We start from the raw sequence: 20,063 nt of genomic DNA on the forward strand, positions 1-20,063 counted from the left end.
TAAGTACAGCTGTGCATCTAATTATATGTATTTAAAACAACAATTTCTTATATCAGCGTGATGTGTGTGTGCCCTTCAGTGAAATGTTTTCAAATAAAGTATATTTTATCTTTCAGAACATTCTGAATATTTCTTTCCACTGCTTGGGTACCTGACATGCCATGAATTTTCTTATCAGCATTTGCATTATTTTGTCTTGCTTGCTTTATTAATTCAATCTCCTTTTGAAGTTGCAATGTTTTTCTTCCGATGGCTCATTTTGAAATTATTTCTCTCAGTCTCTGCCTGGTTCACAGTTGTTCTCAGGTTTCCCCGCCCCATGGGAAGCCTCAAGGGTTCGGCCTGCTCTCTGAAAGCTAGGATACATCGTCACTTTCTGCAGTTCATATTTTATGTCCATATCTGTCTCTGACTCTTGAATTTAATGTCGGGAAGGAGCGGCTTTCTCTGCCTAAATTTTGACACTATCTGCCCTAGAACCTGGTCAGCTGTGACACACCTCTCTGAAACTTAAATTTAATTCTATCATATGGGATTTAATTTTCAGTAGACGGGATAACCATCACCAGTGCTTAATTTGTGCTTGTTGTTGCCGGTGCTGAACACCGGCACTTATTTTTGAGGCCCGGCGCTTATTTTTCTGCCCCAAGCATTTGTTGCGAGCAAAAGACACACAGGGGAAAGTAAGAGAAAGAGAAAAACGATAAAGCGTCACAAAGGGAGAAAGCAGAAAGCTGCAAGAGTGAGCTGAAGGGGCAGGCAGTGGCTTTAAATGGATTGAAGAGACCCGAGATGGCTTCAGGATTATGCTGCCTCAGTATTCTGTGTTCTCACATTTCATTGAAGCAGCCACGTTTTTAAGAGAAGGGCTTAGAGCACCGGCACATTTTAATTTACAAATTAAGCACTGTCCCTCACTATTATGATGGAGTACCCCGCCCTCCAATTTATAAAACAGGCCCTCAGTGCAAATAACTGCCTCTTGTATTTATTCTCTCTTCCACTGAAACTGTGACTTCTTTCTCTCTAATGTCATCTGCCCGCAGAGTTTATTCTCCAAATGGGTCAGGTCTTACCCAAGCTCTCTCCAGATACCCGCCCATTACTTTGGCTGACATCATGTTACTCTCCTACTCTTTCGTATCAGTGGTATCTCCATAATGGAACATTTTTGCATTTGAGCTAATCTCTGTCTAAAACTTCTATCCTATCATCTAAGGACAACATTTCAATTACTCTCTTCTTATGTCAGTAAATCAGTTGAATATGAGGACTTCTCTTACCATAATTTATTTGAAGTCGAATCGGCTTCCTGTTCATTTACTACACTTTTCTTCATAGTTCAAACCCTCTTTTGCTGAAGTATGTACGTACCTGTGGTCTGATGACTTCTGTCCCCATGGTTACACCCCTCCTTTATTGACGATAGTACATCTTCAATCTGTGAGACAACAACACGCCATACATTAATTACATTAATCCCAATCATTTAAAGTCTTTTGAGTGAAATCAGTGCATACTCTGGCTCTATGACAACACAGTTCATACATACTACTGTATAGCTTAACTATCATTTACAATTATATCCCTCCATTGGATGTATATTGTTAATTATTAACTTCAGTGAGATGATAACTCTGTGAACAATATCTAGGAGATAATATTTTTATCAGTTGATATTTAGGCAATGATACTCTGGTACTATAGCAACTAAAATAAATGTTTTTTTTTTTTTTTTAACTACACTTTAGTGCTTTAATAGTTACGATTCCAAGGTTACTGATTTTGTCCCCATTAAATTAGGTCAATCTGAGTTATCATCTAAAATTGGCCTCAAAATTAGACCTCTGCCCTGACTGAGAATTGACACATTAGGCTTGTATTCTGGCTCCTCAGTTTATTTTATTTGCTTCAGGTAAGGTGCCTGAGCCACTAAAGTAATCAGTGTTTATCTCTCTTCTTAAGAAACCTGCAGTGGACCTCTCATGGTCCTCAGCTATTTACCAATTTTCTTGCTTCTGGTATTACTTACAATCGTGAAGTCTTTGGTGGCAGTTCAGTTGTGGCAATACATAAAGTCTAATACACAAAAGATGATAGGAGGAATGCTTGCAAACAGTCTAAACACTGGCATTGCTGTGGGTAGCATTTTAACTAGGGGTGGGCAGAATTCGCAGAGACTCGCAGAGTTTCACTCTGCGGAATTCCTTAAAGTTGAACAAAAACTCTGCAAAATTATGTAAATTTCTGTGAGCAGGAATGCCCATGCTGATTTTTATCGCCTGGAACTTGTCCACGCTAAGAAATCAACAGGAGCGCTACCACCCGGCACATCAGAGGGTGCTGCTGCTTGAGTTAGTCTTGGTGCTGCTCGAGATGATTTTCTAAGTGAGCGACAGCTTTTCCAATGTGAACGGTTGTGACTGCCCGTGATGGAAAAACCTCACTGAGTGCCATCCTAGCACCTGAAACTCACGCTAGGGGCTGGCAATTCTTGCTTGCACTTGCCACCTTACTGTTGGCGAGCCACATATGAGAAAAAACTCGTCATGCAGCAGAGTGCAGAATTTCATCAGAACTCCACATTACATGTGTTACGTGGAGTGGCCAAAACTCTGCAAACTCTACCGGCGGAGCAGAATTTTTCACCCACCTCTAAATTTAACCCATTGCTTTTTACTCACTGTCCCACTCTAGACATAGACCTGGCATATGCAAACCTCTATTGCCCCTTCTCTTCCTAGGAACCCTCCATTCTGTACTGCCAGTGAGTGTGAAATCTAACAGTGAATTTTTCCAAGTTGACTTTTTTCCTCATTGGGGGAAAGAGTCTATTTTAATTTCAGTTCTTTGTCACTTGCAGATGCTGGGAGATGAAAGCAGCGATTCTCCCCTGGTTCTTTTTAATTACATCAGAAGCATTTGACAATGTTGAATATGGTGTACTGCTCAGCCCATTGCGCAGTGTGGATTTTTTTGTTTGAAAATGCTTTATTGAGAAGAAAATGCAGTATACATGACAAAGATAACAGTGAATCAAAAACTTTTCAACAATAATTACTTATTGAACCATGTACACAAACAAATCAGTAAAAATAGATGTTATAGTATCCAAGAGTTGCTTATCGTCAAGGGCGAGATATAAGGCTTTGAGCTGGAAGATACAGAGGAGTCCAATATAAATGGTATTGGGCCAAATTTGTAACAGATGAAGGAGAAAGAAATTGTCCAATTCTGCATCAGAAAGAGAGGTCCAAATAGCTAAAAAAAAAAAAAGTCAGAGCATTTCAAATGATGTGTACAGCCTTCTGCTAATTAAAGGACCAAGACCTAGCTCAGCTCCAGCTAGCATCAAGGACGCCCGCAGTACCAAATGCCTACAGTCTTCAATCTTACATTCCTCATGTGTAGTGAGGAACCTTTTAGCAATGATATAGGAATCTGTACTAGCTTTCACAATTTTGCAGGTTTTGAGAAGAATAAGAGAACGGTAAATGGAAATTTTGAGACAAAATGGCTGTCAGCACAGAGGTCCATAAGAAGGAAGAGTTACCTGAAGTAACTAGAAAGAACTCTGGTTAACAAGAACTCTAGTTTTATATATTTATTTAGATAGATAGATAGATAGATAGATAGATAGATAGATAGATAGATAGATAGATAGATAGATAGATAGATAGATAGATAGATAGATAGATAGATTTTCCACTCAGGTCAAAAGTATCACCTCCCACACTCTCCTCATGCAAAGAATGTGACAAACCAACGAGCAAGACATTGAGAGGCAAGTCTGAAATTGTGTCTGTGGCGCTGTACGTGTGGGGAAATGGCAGAAGTATCTGTTACGAGAACGCTAATGTAAAAAACTTTAAAAGGTAATGTCCCTTACTTTAAAAAATGCTCTCTTCTTTGTCCTGACATCCTTTGCTGGTGAGGTAGAAGAAATGAGGATGCCAAGTGCACAGTAACGTACTGTTGGACAAAAAATGGCTGCTGCCCGACAAGCAGCAAGGTCGGGTTGAAAAAATAATGACAGCAGACCTGAGAAAAATCTCTGAACCACCCATCAGGACGAATGGCGCCGGAGCGCGCCTCTCAGTGAAGGGGAAGAGCTACATCAGACAGGTGTCCATTCAGAATTTCTCCGGGCTCCGGAGAACTAAAAAAGGTCGGCCATTTTGTGGGCGGTTCAACCACACCGCCAGCAGTGCGGATTAATGTAAACCCAGGTCAGATTGTTATCTGTTCCAACCTTTCTAAATGGTCTCTTTTTCAATTTACTCTTCGTAAACCTGTGCACTGACATTTAGTGTTTACTGGGAATTCTCACTGCTGTACATTCATTCCCACATCCATGTTGAGCCTCTTCCATGTCTTATATAGTGCCACTTATTCAATATTAACATGCATGTAGAATGTGGATGATAGTCATATCATCTCTAAATATGGAGATTGCTCTGGGTGCCTCCCCTCAATTACTTCCATTCTGTGCGCAAGATGGTAAGGGCTCAAAGTTAGCTCGATAAAACAGAGGTGATGGTTTCTGACAGCAATGGGGAACGCTGCGGCCCTGGCTTATGCCCAGGTGAAACAGACACTTGATCTGCTCTACTTCTACTAGAAATGGAGGATTTAAATTGTACTCCAAGCTCTATCACTCCAGCTACAAAATCATATTGTGTCAATTAAAACAGTTAGTGAAAATTCAATACTGTGTTAATCCATCCTGAATTACCTCTAAATAACGCCATACTTTCGATCAAGACTCAGTTATAGTGCCCTTTCTTTGGGCACCGCAAAGCCCACGATCTAAAGCTGTGTTTCATTCCAAGATATGGTGATCAGCTTTCTTCAGTCTGCAGTTTTTGCTCTAATACTAACTACAACCTCGCTGAATAGCAATGATGGAGAGGGAGTGATGTCCCAAGGCGAAAAGTTGCATATGAAAGAGCCTTGCATCAAGAAGGCTTGAGTTGGAATGTAGGCACTGCAAGCAGTGCCTTCTCCTTATTGTGAAGGTGACGGGTGAAGAGCTGTAGGTGTAACCTAACATATTGTACCACAGAGCAAGTTCATTGAGGCAAGGACGGCTTTACGGGTGAAAAGATAGAGTTATAACCTAATCTTACGTACACTGACCGTGGCGTAAGTTCATTAAGGTCAGGATGCACTTTGTTGTATCAGTGCATTGATTGATTGATAAAACAGGTAGTTTTGAAGCAGATACGGTCCACCATCGGACAATGGAGTGATCTACAGATGGCAGATTCATGGTTTTTCAGCCTATGGCCGGTGATTGCTCTAAAAGCTGCATTTTGAGCTTCTTGGAGCTGACACAAAAGGACCTGACGAATCCTACTGCAAGGAGCATTGCAGTCGCCAAAGCAGGGATTAATAAAAGCTCTGACTACAATTCCGCAATAATTTTGGATCAAAGTGGCAGGGTCTGTTTCAAATGAAAACAGAAGTTCCTAATGATGGAGCAAACCTGCCACACCAGATACACATGCGCAACTAGAAGAAATCCTAGAGTTACTGTTTCATCCGCCAGCTGCTGCTGAATGCCAAATACTTTAAGAAATTTTACAATGGATCACGATGGTCTACTTTTCTGACTGAAAACTAAATCCTCCATTCTTGAGGTGTATAATTGGTGGCATTATCTGAGATCCAGGCCTGAGTCTCAGAATTTTTTTTTTTTCTCAGAATAAGCGCTCTAGATGCAGCACCAGCATCTCATTACTATGTAACCCATGCTTTTTGCAAGCTATTTAATGACGACTATATTCAAATCAGACCCATAGTCCTAAATTGTGATATTTGGGCTTTTTCATGCCATATAAGTCTACAGCCGTTCGAGCTCAGATTCACCTCTCTAAAAATCCTACACTATGTATGACAGCCCCGGATCCTGACATTCAGGTGTGAATTGTAATGTTGGTTGCAAAGAAGGGCACAGGTACAACAGAACCTACCTGGTATTGCTTGTAATTACGTGCAAGGTACCTGGGAGTTCCTTGGCAGCAGACATGGCCCGAGAGGAACATCTACAATTATGGACTGTAAGGAAATGCCTTCCTTGGCATGGTTACCCCCTAACGTTTTGCCTTTTGTTGATGCCAGTTAGGATTAAAAGTGTGCTTGGTTCCTGTTAGCCAGGCCCCAGCACCAGTATTCTTTCCCTAAACTGTACCTTTGCTCCCACAATTGGCACAGCCCTGGCACATAGATAAGTCCCTTGTAAATGGTCCCCCTGGTACCAAGGGCCCTGTGGCCAGGGAAGGTCTCTAAGAGCTGCAGCATGTTGTTACAGTGCCCCAGGGCATCCCAGCTAGTGGAGATGTCCGCCCCTCCGGACACAGCCACTTTTGTCTGCATGTCTGGAGGAGATAATGAGAAAAATAAGGAGGAGCCACCTACCAGTCAGGACAACCCCTAAGGTGCCCTGAGCTGAGGTGACCCTTCCTTTAGAAATCCTCCATCTTGAGTTTGAACGATTCCCCCAATAGGAATAGGGATGTGCCCCCCTCCCCTCAGGGAGGAGGCACAAAGAGGTTGTAGCCACCCTCAAGGACAGTAGCCATTGGCTACTGCCCGCAGACCTAAACACACCCCTACTAAATTGAGTATTTAGGGGCGACCGTGAACCCAGGAAATCAGATTCCTGCAAAGCAGTAGGACTGCTGACCTGAAAGCCCCGCAGAGACGATGGAGACACCAACTGACTTGGCCCCAGCCCTACCAGCCTGTCTCCAGACTCAAAGAACCTGCACAGTGACACATCCAGTGGGACCAGCAACCTCTGAGGACTCAGACGACTGCCCTGCACCTAAAGGGCCAAGAACCTCCTGAGAATAGCGGCACTGTTCAGAAACGGCAACAAACTTGCAACTTTGGAACAACTTTTAAAGAGGCTTTCATTTCCAGCCACAAGCGTGAGTCTTCACACTCTGCACCCGACGCCCCTGGCTCGAGTCCAGGACAACAAACACTGCAGAGAGGATTCCGAGGTGACTCCAATGACGTGGACACCCTGAGTCAGCCTCCCTGCATTCCCACAGCAACGCCTGCATAGAGGATCCAGGGGGCTTCCCCTGACCGCGACTGCCTGGTAACAAAGGAACCCGACGCCTGGACCAAGCACTGCACCCACAGCCCTCAGGACAGAGAGGAACCACCTACCAGTGCAGGAGTGACCAGCAGGCGGCCCTCATCCTATCCCAGTCAGTGGCTGGCCCGAGAAGCCCCCCTGTGCCCTGCCTGCATCGCCTAAGTGACCCCCGGGTCCCTCCTTTGCTTTCTATAGCAAACCTGATGCCTGCTTTGCTAACTGCCCCCGCTTCCCCTGTGTCGCTGAGGGTATGTTTTTTGTGCTTGTGTGTGTGTCCCACAGTGCTCTACAAAACCCCCCCGGTCTGCTCCCTAAGGACGCAGGTACTTACCTGTAAGCAGACTAGGACCGGAGCACCACTGTTATTCATAGGCACCTATGTGTTTGGGCCCTCCTTTGACCTCTGCACCTGACTGGCCCTGTGTTGCTGGTGCTGTGGCTTTGGGATTGCCTTGAACCCCCAACGGTGGGCTGCCTATGCCCAGGAGACTGACTGTGTAAGTGCTTTACTTACCTGCAAAAACTAACGAAAACTTATGTCCCCAGGAACTGTTGATTTTTTCACTCTCCAATTTTAAAATAGCTGATCGCCATTTTAACCAAAACTGTGTGTAGTACTGTTTTAAATCAAAGTTCTATACTTACCTGTGTGAAGTACCTTGCAATTGATGTACTTACCTCAAATTTGAATCTTGTGGTTCCTAAATAAATTAAGAAAATATATTTTTCCATATAAAACCTATTGGCCTGGAGTTAAGTCTTTGAGTGTGTGTTCCTCATTTATGGCCTGTGTATGTACAACAAATGCTTAACACTATCCTCTGACAAGCCTACTGCTTGACCACACTACCACAAAATAGACCATTAGTATGATATAATTTTGCCACTATCAACCTCTAAGGGGAATCCTTGGACTCTGTGCACACTATGGCCCTCATTACAACATTGGCGGTAAATCCCGCTTACCACCGTGCAGAAGACTGCCAACACACCGCTAAGGCGGTGGAATTCCACTACAGCTATTACGACCCACAGGCCGGAATCCGCCAAAATCCAGACACCCACACAAGTCCCCCACACCAAAGGTCAGTGATAAACTGGCGATAACAAAACCGACACCGTCACGCCAACAGGAATACCCCACACTATACGACACATGAATCCATGCGGCAGTCTTTCAACCGCGGTATTCCATTGGCGGTACACACCGTCGTGCTCAAAATACACACACATTCACAAAACACAACCACATTGGACAATTCGAAATGCACACACCTGATACACATACACACACCACTCCCACACACTCAATACATTATAAAACACACCCCCACATCACCCACAAATCCCACCACAAAAATTGAGAAAGAAGCCCAGAGAGAGACACTACCATCAACAATACTAGCATCCACAGGCACACAACACCATCAATCACACAACATCCACGCACCTTAGACAACACACACAAACACATCCCCTCACACATCACAACACACACCACCTCACACATCACCCACAACACACCATGGCACCGCAAAGATACCCCAGGTTCTCTGAGGAGGAACTCAGGGTCATGGTGGAGGAAATCGTCTGGGTAGAGCCACAGCTATTCGGATCACAGGTGCAACACACCTCCATAGCTAGGAAGATGGAGCTATGGCGCAGAATCGTAGACAGGGTCAACGCAGTGAAACAGCATCCAAGAACTAGGAATGACATCAGGAAGAGATGGAACGACCTATGGGGGAAGGTGCGTTACGTGGTCTCAAGACACCAGATTGCAGTTCAGAGGACTGGCGGCAGACCCCCACCTCCTCCCCCACAACTAACAACATGGGAGGAGCAGGGCTTGGCTATACTGCATCCTGAGGGCCTCGCAGGAGTAGCAGGAGGAATGGACTCTGATAAGTCAAATCTTAACTATTACATCCCCCACCCTACCTGCATGGTATCACATACCCCACCCTCACCCTCACCCCCATCACTCCAACACCTCACAAATGTCCCACTATCACAACCCACACATCCCAACACCAAGCCCTGCATGCAACACCAAAGCATGGACACCCATCACCAAAGCATGTCCACTATAGATACCCACACAGATCCCCAAACCAATTATCACACAAGGTCCTACACAAGAATGCAAGCACTGGAGTACAGGGTCACCCACCCATTGCACACAATGGCACACACAGATGCCATAATCATGCCTTTACACCCCGGCAGGACCCCTACTCAACGTCACCGGACAGGAGGTTCCAGACATGTCCACTCCCCCCACAGAAGACGCCCACAGTGATGACAGCAGCTCTGTCCAACTGGATCAAAATGACCAGCCCGGCCCATCTGGGACCTCGGGACAGTCAGTTCCCCTGACACTGGCACAAGCCACCACAGAGCCTCCCCCCTCAGGAAACATCAGCACAGCACCCACCCAGCGGGCCCATCCCTCTGTCCCCAGGACACGTCAAGCAGCAGTGTGCCCACCACTACAGGGAACCCAGGAAAACTCACCACCACAAGAAAATCAGGGACCAGGGGGCAGTGGCAGTGGGCACACGGTTCAGGGGACAGAGGCACAGGAAAATAGGGGAACTGGGAGGACTGCTGTGCGACAGGGGGAGGACACGCCCAGGGAACCCACTCTCCATGAGGCCCTCTCCAACATCATGGGCATCTACCATAATTCTCAGGAGACAATGGCAACGGTACTGACCAAGTTTCAGGAGACCCAGCGGCTGCAGGAGGAACAGTATTTGGGGATCAGGGAGGAACTTAGGTCCATCAACACCACCCTGGTCACCATTGTAGGGGTGCTGAAGGACCTTGTGAACACCAGGAGGGACACTGTGGCACAACAGGGGGCCCCTGACACTAGCCTGGATGATGGACAGCCCACCACCTCCGCCGGCGCTAGTGGACAGGAGGCACCGCCACAGGACCACAACACCAGCACCCCACCCCCTGCAGATTGAGAACCACCCCGCAAACAGTCCCTGAGATCCAGGACAAAGACAGAGAACAATGCCAAGACCCCCGCCAGGAAATGAGACCCCCATGAATGTCATCCCTCTGTCCCACTTCCTCACCCTGTCCATCCATCAACTGCCCTAGCTCCCCTTCCTATGCTTCTTTGGACAATGCACCTGTGAAACAAATAGACTGGACTCTGCCATGGACATTCCTCCACCATCACCCCTGCCCATTTTAAAACCCCTCCACTATTTTGCACTGAAATAAACACCCTTGAATCACAAAACAAGCTTGAGTCAGTCTATGCTTTCACAAATGTGTATTTGCAATAACTATGGAATATAGCAATGTCGATTGTATTGTCAACATACCGATGTAACACAGCTCTAGTCCATGAGGTAATATAGCAGAGGTCACACAGTGGGACCCACATCTGTGAAATGGAAAGGCAAAGTGACAAGCCAAGGTCCATACACTGGGTGAAAGTGATTGACATATGATAAGTCTAACAATTGTATGAGAGGTGTGAGGCAGTGACATCTTACCTGTGTCTCACTGGAAGTATTGCTGGATAATGTTGTTTCTGTTGTCGATATCCTCTTCTTCTGCCTCCTCTTCTTCACTGTCCACAGACTCCACAGCTGCCACAAGACCTCCTCTTGGACCATCCTCCTGCAGAAATGGCACCTGTTGTCACAAAGCCAGGTTGTGCAGCATACAGCAGGCCACGATGATCTTGCACACCTTCTTTGGTGAGTAGTAGAGAGAACCACCTGTCATATGGAGGCACCGGAACCTGGCTTTCAGGAGGTCAAAGGTCCTTTCGATCACTCTCCTAGTTCACCCATGTGCCTCATTGTAGCGTCGTTCCTCTGCCCTTGTCCTGGGATTTCTCACTGGGGTCAGTAGCCATGACAGGTTGGGGTAACCAGAGTCACCTGCAAATGTCGAGGGACAACTGTTAGACACACACTAACCCTTAGGGACAACCTCAGACCCAGGCAACTATTCACAGGGATTAGGGTCGTTGTCCTCACCTATTAGCCACACACGGTGCCTCTGCTATTCCTCAGAATGTAAGTGTCATGCACTGAGCCAGGAAACTTGGCATTCACATGGGAGATGTACTGGTCGGCCAAACACACCATTTGCACATTTATTGAATGATAGCTCTTCCGGTTTCTGAATACCTGTTCACTCCTGTGGTGGGGTACCAAGGCCACATGTGTCCAATCAATGGCACCTATGATGTTGGGGATATGTCCCAGGACATAGAAGTCCCCTTTCACTGTTGGCAAATCCTCCACCTGAGGGAAAACAATGTAACTGCCCATGTGTTTCAGCAGGGCAGACAACACTCTAGACAACACGTTTGAGAACATAGGCTGGGACAGCCCTGATGCAATGGCCACTGTTGTTTGGAAAGACCCACTTGCCAGGAAATGGAGTACTGACAGGACCTGCACTAGAGGGGGGATTCCCGTGGGATGGCGGATTGCTGACATCAGGTCTGGGTGCACAGTTCCTGGATTGTTGCACAATTAAGTCTGTAGGCGACTATTATATGTCTCTCTTCAATTGTCGACAGGTCCACCAGCGGTCTGTACACCGGAGGATGCCGCCATCTCACCACCTGCCCCAGCAGACGTGCCCTATGGAGGAGAACAGCGAGCAGAGAGTCAGCCAACACTGAGGTATAACTAAATGTCAGTAGCAAACATTTGTAAATCCGCAATGTGCCTGTTACTTTGTGCATGCAAGGCCTAGATAGGTGTGACGCAGTTAATATTAATGCCATGTGGCCCCCTGAAATGGCGGCTGCCTGACCTGTACGGTGGGACAAGGGGATATGAGGTAACTGCGCTGGCGTTCTACACCGCGTCGAAGACCGCAGCGCAATCCTGCATTTGTTAACATTGGACCCTATGGGTCCCAGGAGCCAATGACGATGTACACCGGCTGTGACGGTACAGACCGCCGCGGACGTGACTGTCATTTTCTGTCTGTTCACTCACTTGATACCTGACCTTCGACTGGAAGGACCTACACTGCAAGTGCTGCTGTGGGGATGGCCTCCCAATGTGGGAGGGGTGCCCGTCACACCATGAGCCCCCTGATGTTCCGGATCCTGGCGGTGGAGTATCCAGAGTTGGATGGGCGCTTGAGGGCATCACAACAGCCACAAGGGGGTGAGTACTGTCACATCCATCTGACTCTGCTCGCATTACGAGGTGTCTGGGTTGGGGAGGTGGGCAGTGGGTTACCCTAGTACAGGGTGAGCTTTGTAGGCAAGGACCCTTTGTGAGGTAGGCTATGTGGCACCTCAACCCCACCAGTGGTAAGAGCTATCTACACCTAGTCAGGATCCTGTGACTTCCATGTGTGCAGCAATCATGCATAGGCCTTGTACCCCATGGCCCTGTGATTACTCTAGGAACTCTAAGTGCATGGCGTAGTGCAGAGGGCTGCTGTGTTTGTAGTGTCCCCCCAACGGTAGTGGTATTGCATGCACTGAACATGTCTTTCTTCTGTCTTTCCCCCACCCTTTCAGTGGCCTCCCTGTTCTTGTGCGCAATAGCATCATCAGGCGGAGGAGCAGTGGCACCAGAGCATGAGGGAGCTGCATCCCAATTGGCCCGAGACGGCGAGACAACAGAGTCTGAAGCCACCAGTGGGACGGAGGGCGAGGGGAGCTCCACAGTGGGGACAGGAGGTGACTTCAGCGACATCGACTCCTCCTCTGATGGAAGCTCCCTTGCGGTGGTGGGCCCCTCTGTTCCCCCTGCATCAACAGGTACAACCGCCACCCCTCCTACCAACACCGCCCTCCCAGCAGCCCCTCAGCGTGTGTCCTGTGGGCGCTCTTCCAGGAGGGTGGGCATCTCCTTCGCCCCAGGCACCTCAGGCCCTGCCCCAGTCAGCCCTGCTGTCCTCAGTGAGGAGGCTATTGACCTCCTAAGATACCTCACTGTTGGGCAATCTACCATCCTGAATGCCATCCAGGGTTTCAAGAGGCATTTGCCACAAACAAATGCATACCTGGAGGTCATTCATTATGACCAGGCAGCCCAACAGAGAGCATTTGAGACTCTGGCCTCAGCACTGCTGGCAGCTATTGTCCCTGTGTCTAGCCTCCCCCCTCCAACTTCCTCCACCCAGACCCAATCCCCTGTACCTCAGCCTATCCCAAGCACACCATCAGACCAGCATGCACACACCTCATCACACAAGGGTGGCTCAGGCAAACATAAGCACCACACTTCCCACAGGCACTCACACAAGCGTCATTCCCATGCAGACATACCAACATCCACTGCCTCCACTGGGTCCCCCTCCTTCACGTTGTCCTCCTCCCTCCCAGTCTCGTCTCCACTCACACCTGCATGCACTACATCCTCAGCCACTACATCCATCACCAGCATGCCCATCAGCACACACCGCTCACGTGCACTCACCACCCACACTACCATTTACACTTCCCCTGTGTCCTCTCCCAGTGTGTCTGTGAGCCCACCTCCCAAAGTACACAAACGCAGGCACACACCCACCCAACAGCCATCCACCTCACAACAGCCTCCAGCCCATGTACCTTCACCCAAATACAGCATTTGTACACCTACAACCACTACCTCTCCTCCACTCCCAAACCCCCTCCATCTACCTGTCCCAGTGTGTCTAAAATACTTTTCCTGTCTAACATTGACCTCTTCCCTAAACCTCCTCCCCCGTCCGTCCCCTATGGCCAGGCTTTCCAGGTCCCAACCCAGCACCTCAGCCATCACATCCCTGGGCACAGTGGTTCCAGCAACAGCGGGTTTTTGGAGTGCGCCAAGCATCAGGGCAGCCAGTGTGCCAAGTAGCGAGGGCAAGGACATTCCGTCACCTGCGAAAGTTAAAAAGTTGCCCACATCCCGGAGGGAGAAGGCGAAAACACCTGCCACCAAGGGCTCAGGGACAACAAAAGGGGATGGTGGCAAGACAGTTGCGCCACCATCCAAGGTGGGGAAGGGCCAGAAAATCAAAGGCAGGTCAGGAGAGGGCATGGTGGCACCGACTATGGGACCAGTGTCACACCTTCTGTCCACGTCAATGCCAACCAGCATGGTGGAGAAGACCGCCACATGCATCGCCACCAGCACCGCAGTCATTGAGGCCGCCACCAGCACCGCAGTCACTGAGCCCGCCACCAGCACCGCTGCCACAGAGTCCGCCTCAAGCACCACTGCCACAGAGTCCGCCGCCAGCACCGATGCCACAGAGTCCACCGCCAGAACCGATGCCACAGAGTCCGCCACAAGCACCACTGCCACAGAGTCCGCCTCCAGCACCACTGCCACAGAGTCCGCCTCCAGCACCGATGCCACAGAGCCCGCCGCCAGCACCGCCGCTACTGACACCGCCGCAAGCACCGCCAGCGGCCCGCGACATCCTGACCCAGTGGCACCACTGCAGACATGGCTGCCATCCCCAGTGGTCAGTCGACCGAGCCTGGTGGTCAGTTCTAGGAGCCTGGGCAGCTTCCATGATGCACCACCTTCAGTTGAGAAAAGCATCCACTACCTCTGTCCTTGGCAGGATGAAGCACTCTGGGCACAAAGCCCCATCCAGAACCAGTGGAGAAAGGCATCCACTACCTCTGTCCTTGGCAGGATGAAACACTCTGGGCACCATGCCCCCTCCAGAACCAGTGGAGAAAGGCATCCACCACCTCTGTCCTTGGCAGGATGAAGCACTCTGGGCACAAAGCCCCCTCCTGTAACGCTGCGCTCTGACGCGGCGTCTCTTTCTGTCCTCGCGGGTGGAACACGCTACCAATATTCGGAGCGCCGTTCCCCGCGTTTTTTGACTATGCTTTCTGGGAAGCATATATTTCACTTCCGGACGCGCTACACTTACTTGTAGCCTTTTTTCTTCTTTTGTAGTTGGTGGTGGGTTTTTTGTTGGTCCTTTTGCCTGTCTCTATCCATGTTGTGTCCATCTTGTCTTCTTCATGTTTTTGTCCCAGCATGCTCTGTTTTTCTTTTATACTACTTCCTTTTTCCTATACTGGTCTATGGGCTTTTCCCAATCCAAGATGGTGTTACTTCCCTTTCCTATGATGTCACTTCCCTTTTCTCAGTATATAAGTCAGTCAGTCTTGTTCCTCCTTGCGTTGCAAACACTTCCTTCTGGTTGTGCTGTTCGCTCCTGTTCTTTGTTCCTGCTTTTTTGCCTTGGGAGATTTTTGCCTGTTCTTTGTTCCTGCTTTTGCCTTGGGAGATTTTTGCCTGTTCCTTTTTTCCTGCCTTTTACCCTGGATATTGCCTATTTTTGTTTCCTGTTGTCAAGTCCTGTTTTTTCTTGTTTTCCTTCAGGAGTTCCTGTTAGAGTTTTTTTCCCCAGTGTTGGTTTTTTTTCCCTCTGGGACTCCTTCTGGAGGGTACGGTCTGCTTTGGCGTAGCCTGTCAAGCGGTACCATGGCTACTAGAAGGGGTCGCCCTTATCTGGGAGTATCCAGGACCTGTAGAAGACTTGGTGTATTCGCCAATCCGAAATCCAGAGGTGAGAAGTCCAGCGCAGTACGTGACATCTCCAGAACCAGTGGAGAAAGGCATCCACCTGAGAGACTGTGGCTTTGCACTCCCCAGGATACAGCAGTGGGCAAACCACCCACTGGAGAGACTTGAGAGACTGTGGCTTTGCACTCCCCAGGATAAAGCAGTGGGCAAACCACCCACTGTGAGACTTAAGAGACTGTGGCTTTGCACTCCCCAGGATAAAGCAGTGGGCAAATCACCCACTGAAAATACTTCAGAGACTGTGGCTTTGCACTCCCCTGGACACAGCAGTGGGCAAACCACCCACTGAAAACACTTGAGATACTGTGGCTTTGCACTCCCCAGGATAGCACAGTGGGCAAACCACCCACTGAAAAGACTTGAGAGACTGTGGCTTTGCACTCCCCAGGATAAAGCAGTGGGCAAACCACCCACTGGAGATACTTGAGAGACTGTGGCTTTGCACTCCCCAGGATAAAGCAGTGGGCATGGAGCCCCCTCGTGGAGCAGTGGCGTCGTGCACTCATCCGGCTGAGGTGCCCCCCCTTCCCTTCCCCGTAAGGTGCCTGTTTCTTTTCGATCTGATGCCCCGCAGTGTTCTCTCCATTTGCAGTCTGGTATCGAGTGTGGGCCTGGCCCATGCATTTTGGGCCCAGTAGTCCACGGACAATAATTGGTGCACTATCCGACTTGTGTAGTTGGTGTACATAATTGTATATACTGCATTTCGAGTTTTGACTACTAGCTTTTTCATGATTACAATCATTCAACTCATTTCCTTTTGTCCTTGTGTTCTTGAAGGGGGGGCTGGGAGGGTGTAAATGTAATGTAGCAGCATGTATTTGTGTGTATGTTGTAGTGGGTGAAGGTGGGGGTGTTGCGTGTTGCGTGGGGGTGTTACTCTCTTTCCCTCCCCTGTGTTGTAGGTGCAGTACTCACCGTGGTCGTCGCCGCCGTCTTTGTTGCTCCTGATAGAGGAGCAGGAATACCATCGTAGGGAGTATTTGGAGTTCTGGTTCCATGGCGTCCTGGTTCCTTGTGGGGTGTGGAGAGGTGAGTGTTTTCCCTTCCAAGTCCTGTTTCCGCCGTGCTTTTGTTTGCGTTGGTTCCACCCCGAAAAAAGGTGGCGGATTGGTCTCTCATAATAGTGTGGGCGGTACATTGTCTTCCGTCTGTCTGTTGGCGGTGACTGACGCGGTGTTTGTTTCTACCGCTGTGGCGGTCGGAGCGTTAAAGTGGCTGTCTATGTTGGCAGTTTCCGCCATGGGCGTGATTCAATTTTTTTTTGGGCCGACCTGTTGGCGTATTACCGCCGCTTTAACACCGACCACGAGGGTTGTAATGAGGGCCTATCTCTCACTTTGAGATAGTATATACAGAGCCAACATTCTACATGGACTTACTGAATGACCCTTATCTGTTTGTACCTGACTACACTGTCACTTTGTGATGTTGACTTTGCCTCTTACATGTGAACAAATATAATAGTAATCGCTCAAAGTCCACACCACACCCAGAGCCATAAAAATGTGTTGGTGTTACTCAACAGGGAGAGACGCTTACTGAAAAGCCATGACAGGGAGGGCAAGGGAGCACAAGAAAGGCAGAATGACTGAGTTCAAACAGTGTGTGTGTGTGTGTGTGTGTGTGTGTGTGTGTGTGTGTGTGTGTGCATGTGTGCATGTGTGCTCAAGAGAGAGAGGGAGACTGAAGAATGGAAGGCTACAGGGAGAGTTAGAACATTGCTAAGCGTTTTGAAACATAGAGAGGAAAAAATATACAGAGAAGGAGAGGAAATATGAGTGAGAGCAAGAAAGAGAAAGAGAGCAACAGAAAGAGCCTGCTAGACCACAGAAATGTGGAACCTGCATACGTTATATGTTATTTGAAAATTCTATGCCCTGTTATGCTATTTCATGTTAAATGTGTTGGTATAGCCTTCTTGCACTGACGATACATGGCACTGAGAAGAGATGATTGTGATCACATCTGTCAAAGAGTTATGTTGTTACAGCTTTTCAAAATAGAAGTAGGGGAATGAAAGTAGTGTTAAACTAGATTTATATAGTGCTACTGCTACCTACAGGGCATACCGACATTGTAAGATGCATAGCCAGTCCTGGAGTCTGAGCAAGTTGCAAAAGCCAGATTTTGAGTTTTTTCCTGAATAGATTATGGTTGTGGATGCACTGGATTTGTAAGGAAAGGGTGGTCCAGTGTTTAGCAGATGGATTTGAGAATTACCTTTCTCCCTGTCTGTTGGGAACATGATTTAGTGGAGAGAAGCTGACGGAGTAGACAAGAAGGACGATAGCAAAGAGATATCTTCCCAGCAGAGAGGTCTAATGTTGTTCATAGCTTTGTGTATGAAGCACAGAGTTTTGAAGATATCTGGTTTGTGCACCCTCTGTGGTTGATGAAGGGTTTGTGAAGGTGAGTTGCAACAGAATCACATCGGGGAATGTCAAGAGTGAGATGAGCAGATTAATTCTGCACAACTTGAAGATGATGGAATAGGTATTGAGGGTTTCCCAAATATAATTAATTCCTGTAATTAAGAGGAGAGGATATAAGAGCCTGTGCAACTGTGGTGCAAACAATGAGAGATGCCAATGAAAGATCTCACATAGCATCAAAAAAGAGAAAGAGTGATTACTGTTAAAGATCACACCTACATTTTTAGCAGAGCTTTCAAGGATCTGAGAAAGTGCTAGTTCTTTAGGCTATCTCAATGGTGACCAAACTGAGGATGGCTTAACAAACCAAGGGCCTGATAGAGATATTGGTGGAGGGGTTACTCAGTTGCAACAGTGACACATATCCCATCCGTTGAAATCTAAGTGCCATAGAAAACAATGGTATTTAGATTTTGGTGGACTTGATATTCAACACCATTGCAACGGAGTAACCCCTCTGCCTAGATCTAAATCAGGCCCTAAGTACCTGTGTCTTACAGCCATTAAGTTGGAGGCAATTGACCCTCATTCATCTGCTGCCAGCACCATAGACTGTTGGAAGTTAGGCTGAACTTGAAAATAATTTTCAAAGATAGACACAGTGATTTGGGTGTCAACAGCAATTCAACAATGTTAAAAAAAAGTCAGACTCAAGGAACATAACCTTATGCTCTCCATAAATTCATTTATCGGATTAACAATGAATTCAGCCATTTCAGAGCTCATTTGCAGGTGGCCAATCGGGCCAGGCGGGAGATGAGCACCATACTGGAGATGGTGTCAAAGACTGCAGATAGATCAAATAGGGTTTGGGTGGTAGATCTGCCATGAACCAAAGGTCCCTCCAAGCTCATATGCGATAGCCAGCAGTGCAAATTAGGTGCTGGGTGTTTGCCTAAACCTGATTGAGATAGATCCTAAGGTGGCATTTTCTTTAATATATGTTGAGAGTCGAGAGTTGACTGCCTTTTCTATTATTTTAACAGACAATGGAAGCAGCAAGATGAGTCTATAATTAGACAGCCGGACAGGTTCAGCTGAGCTTGTCTTTCTTCTTGATAGAAGCAGCCAGAGTGGCTCCTAAGAAAACACATATGTTAGTGAGAACAGGGCCAATCAGGTACACAGCTGTCTGCATGATGTGAGGAGGATTTGGTACACTGTATCCTAGTCATGACTGTCCACAGATAGTAAAGCAAATTTCATCAGCAATAAACCTGTGGAAGCGGCTGACATCTCTGAGGAGAGTGACAAAAGATCTGCTATGGGATGGGAAGGAGAATACTGGAATATTTTCCCAGTGTTTTCTTTGAAAAATGTGGTCAGCTTGTCACATAGTGACTGAGATGGAGAAATGATGCTCTTACACTGTGAGCAGTTGTGAAATTTCTTATTATAGGTCTAGAGCAGCATTCTGAGAATTTGTAATCTTAGTGGAGTAGTACGAGGCTCTAGGAACTTTAATCAAGTGCTTAAAGGTCCAGAGAGCTGAGCTGTACTGTAATTTGGACTCCATATAGTAGCATTTTCGCCAGTTGCATGCCAGAGTTTCATACTGCCTTTTGACTACTTTTAAGCTTTCTGCGAGCTATGAGGGTGAAGATCCTATCTTGTAGATCTAGTGCTATGATGTTTGAAAATAGAATTCAATGTAGACTTCGTCCAATTATTAACGCTGGTTTGGGAAGAGACAATGGGCCAGATGTATCAAATCTTTGTGCATTCGCAACCGGTGCAAAAAGACACTTCAAAATGTTTTAAAGGCATTCTGAAAGCAATTTATGGAATCGCTAAAATAGCAATTCCTTAAAATTGCGACCCTGTTTAGAGAGTCGCAAATTGCGACTCTCTAAATAAGAAATCACAAATAAGGATTCCTTTTTTTGCGATTTCTAAAGCATATGTAAGAAGCAATTCCTTAATGCGAATTGGGCATTAAGGAATCGCTATTTACCACAAAGTTGAACTTGGTGGTAGCCATGT

Source organism: Pleurodeles waltl, chromosome 6 (genome assembly GCF_031143425.1).
Source record: "Pleurodeles waltl isolate 20211129_DDA chromosome 6, aPleWal1.hap1.20221129, whole genome shotgun sequence".
Classification (NCBI taxonomy): Eukaryota; Metazoa; Chordata; class Amphibia; order Caudata; family Salamandridae; genus Pleurodeles; species Pleurodeles waltl.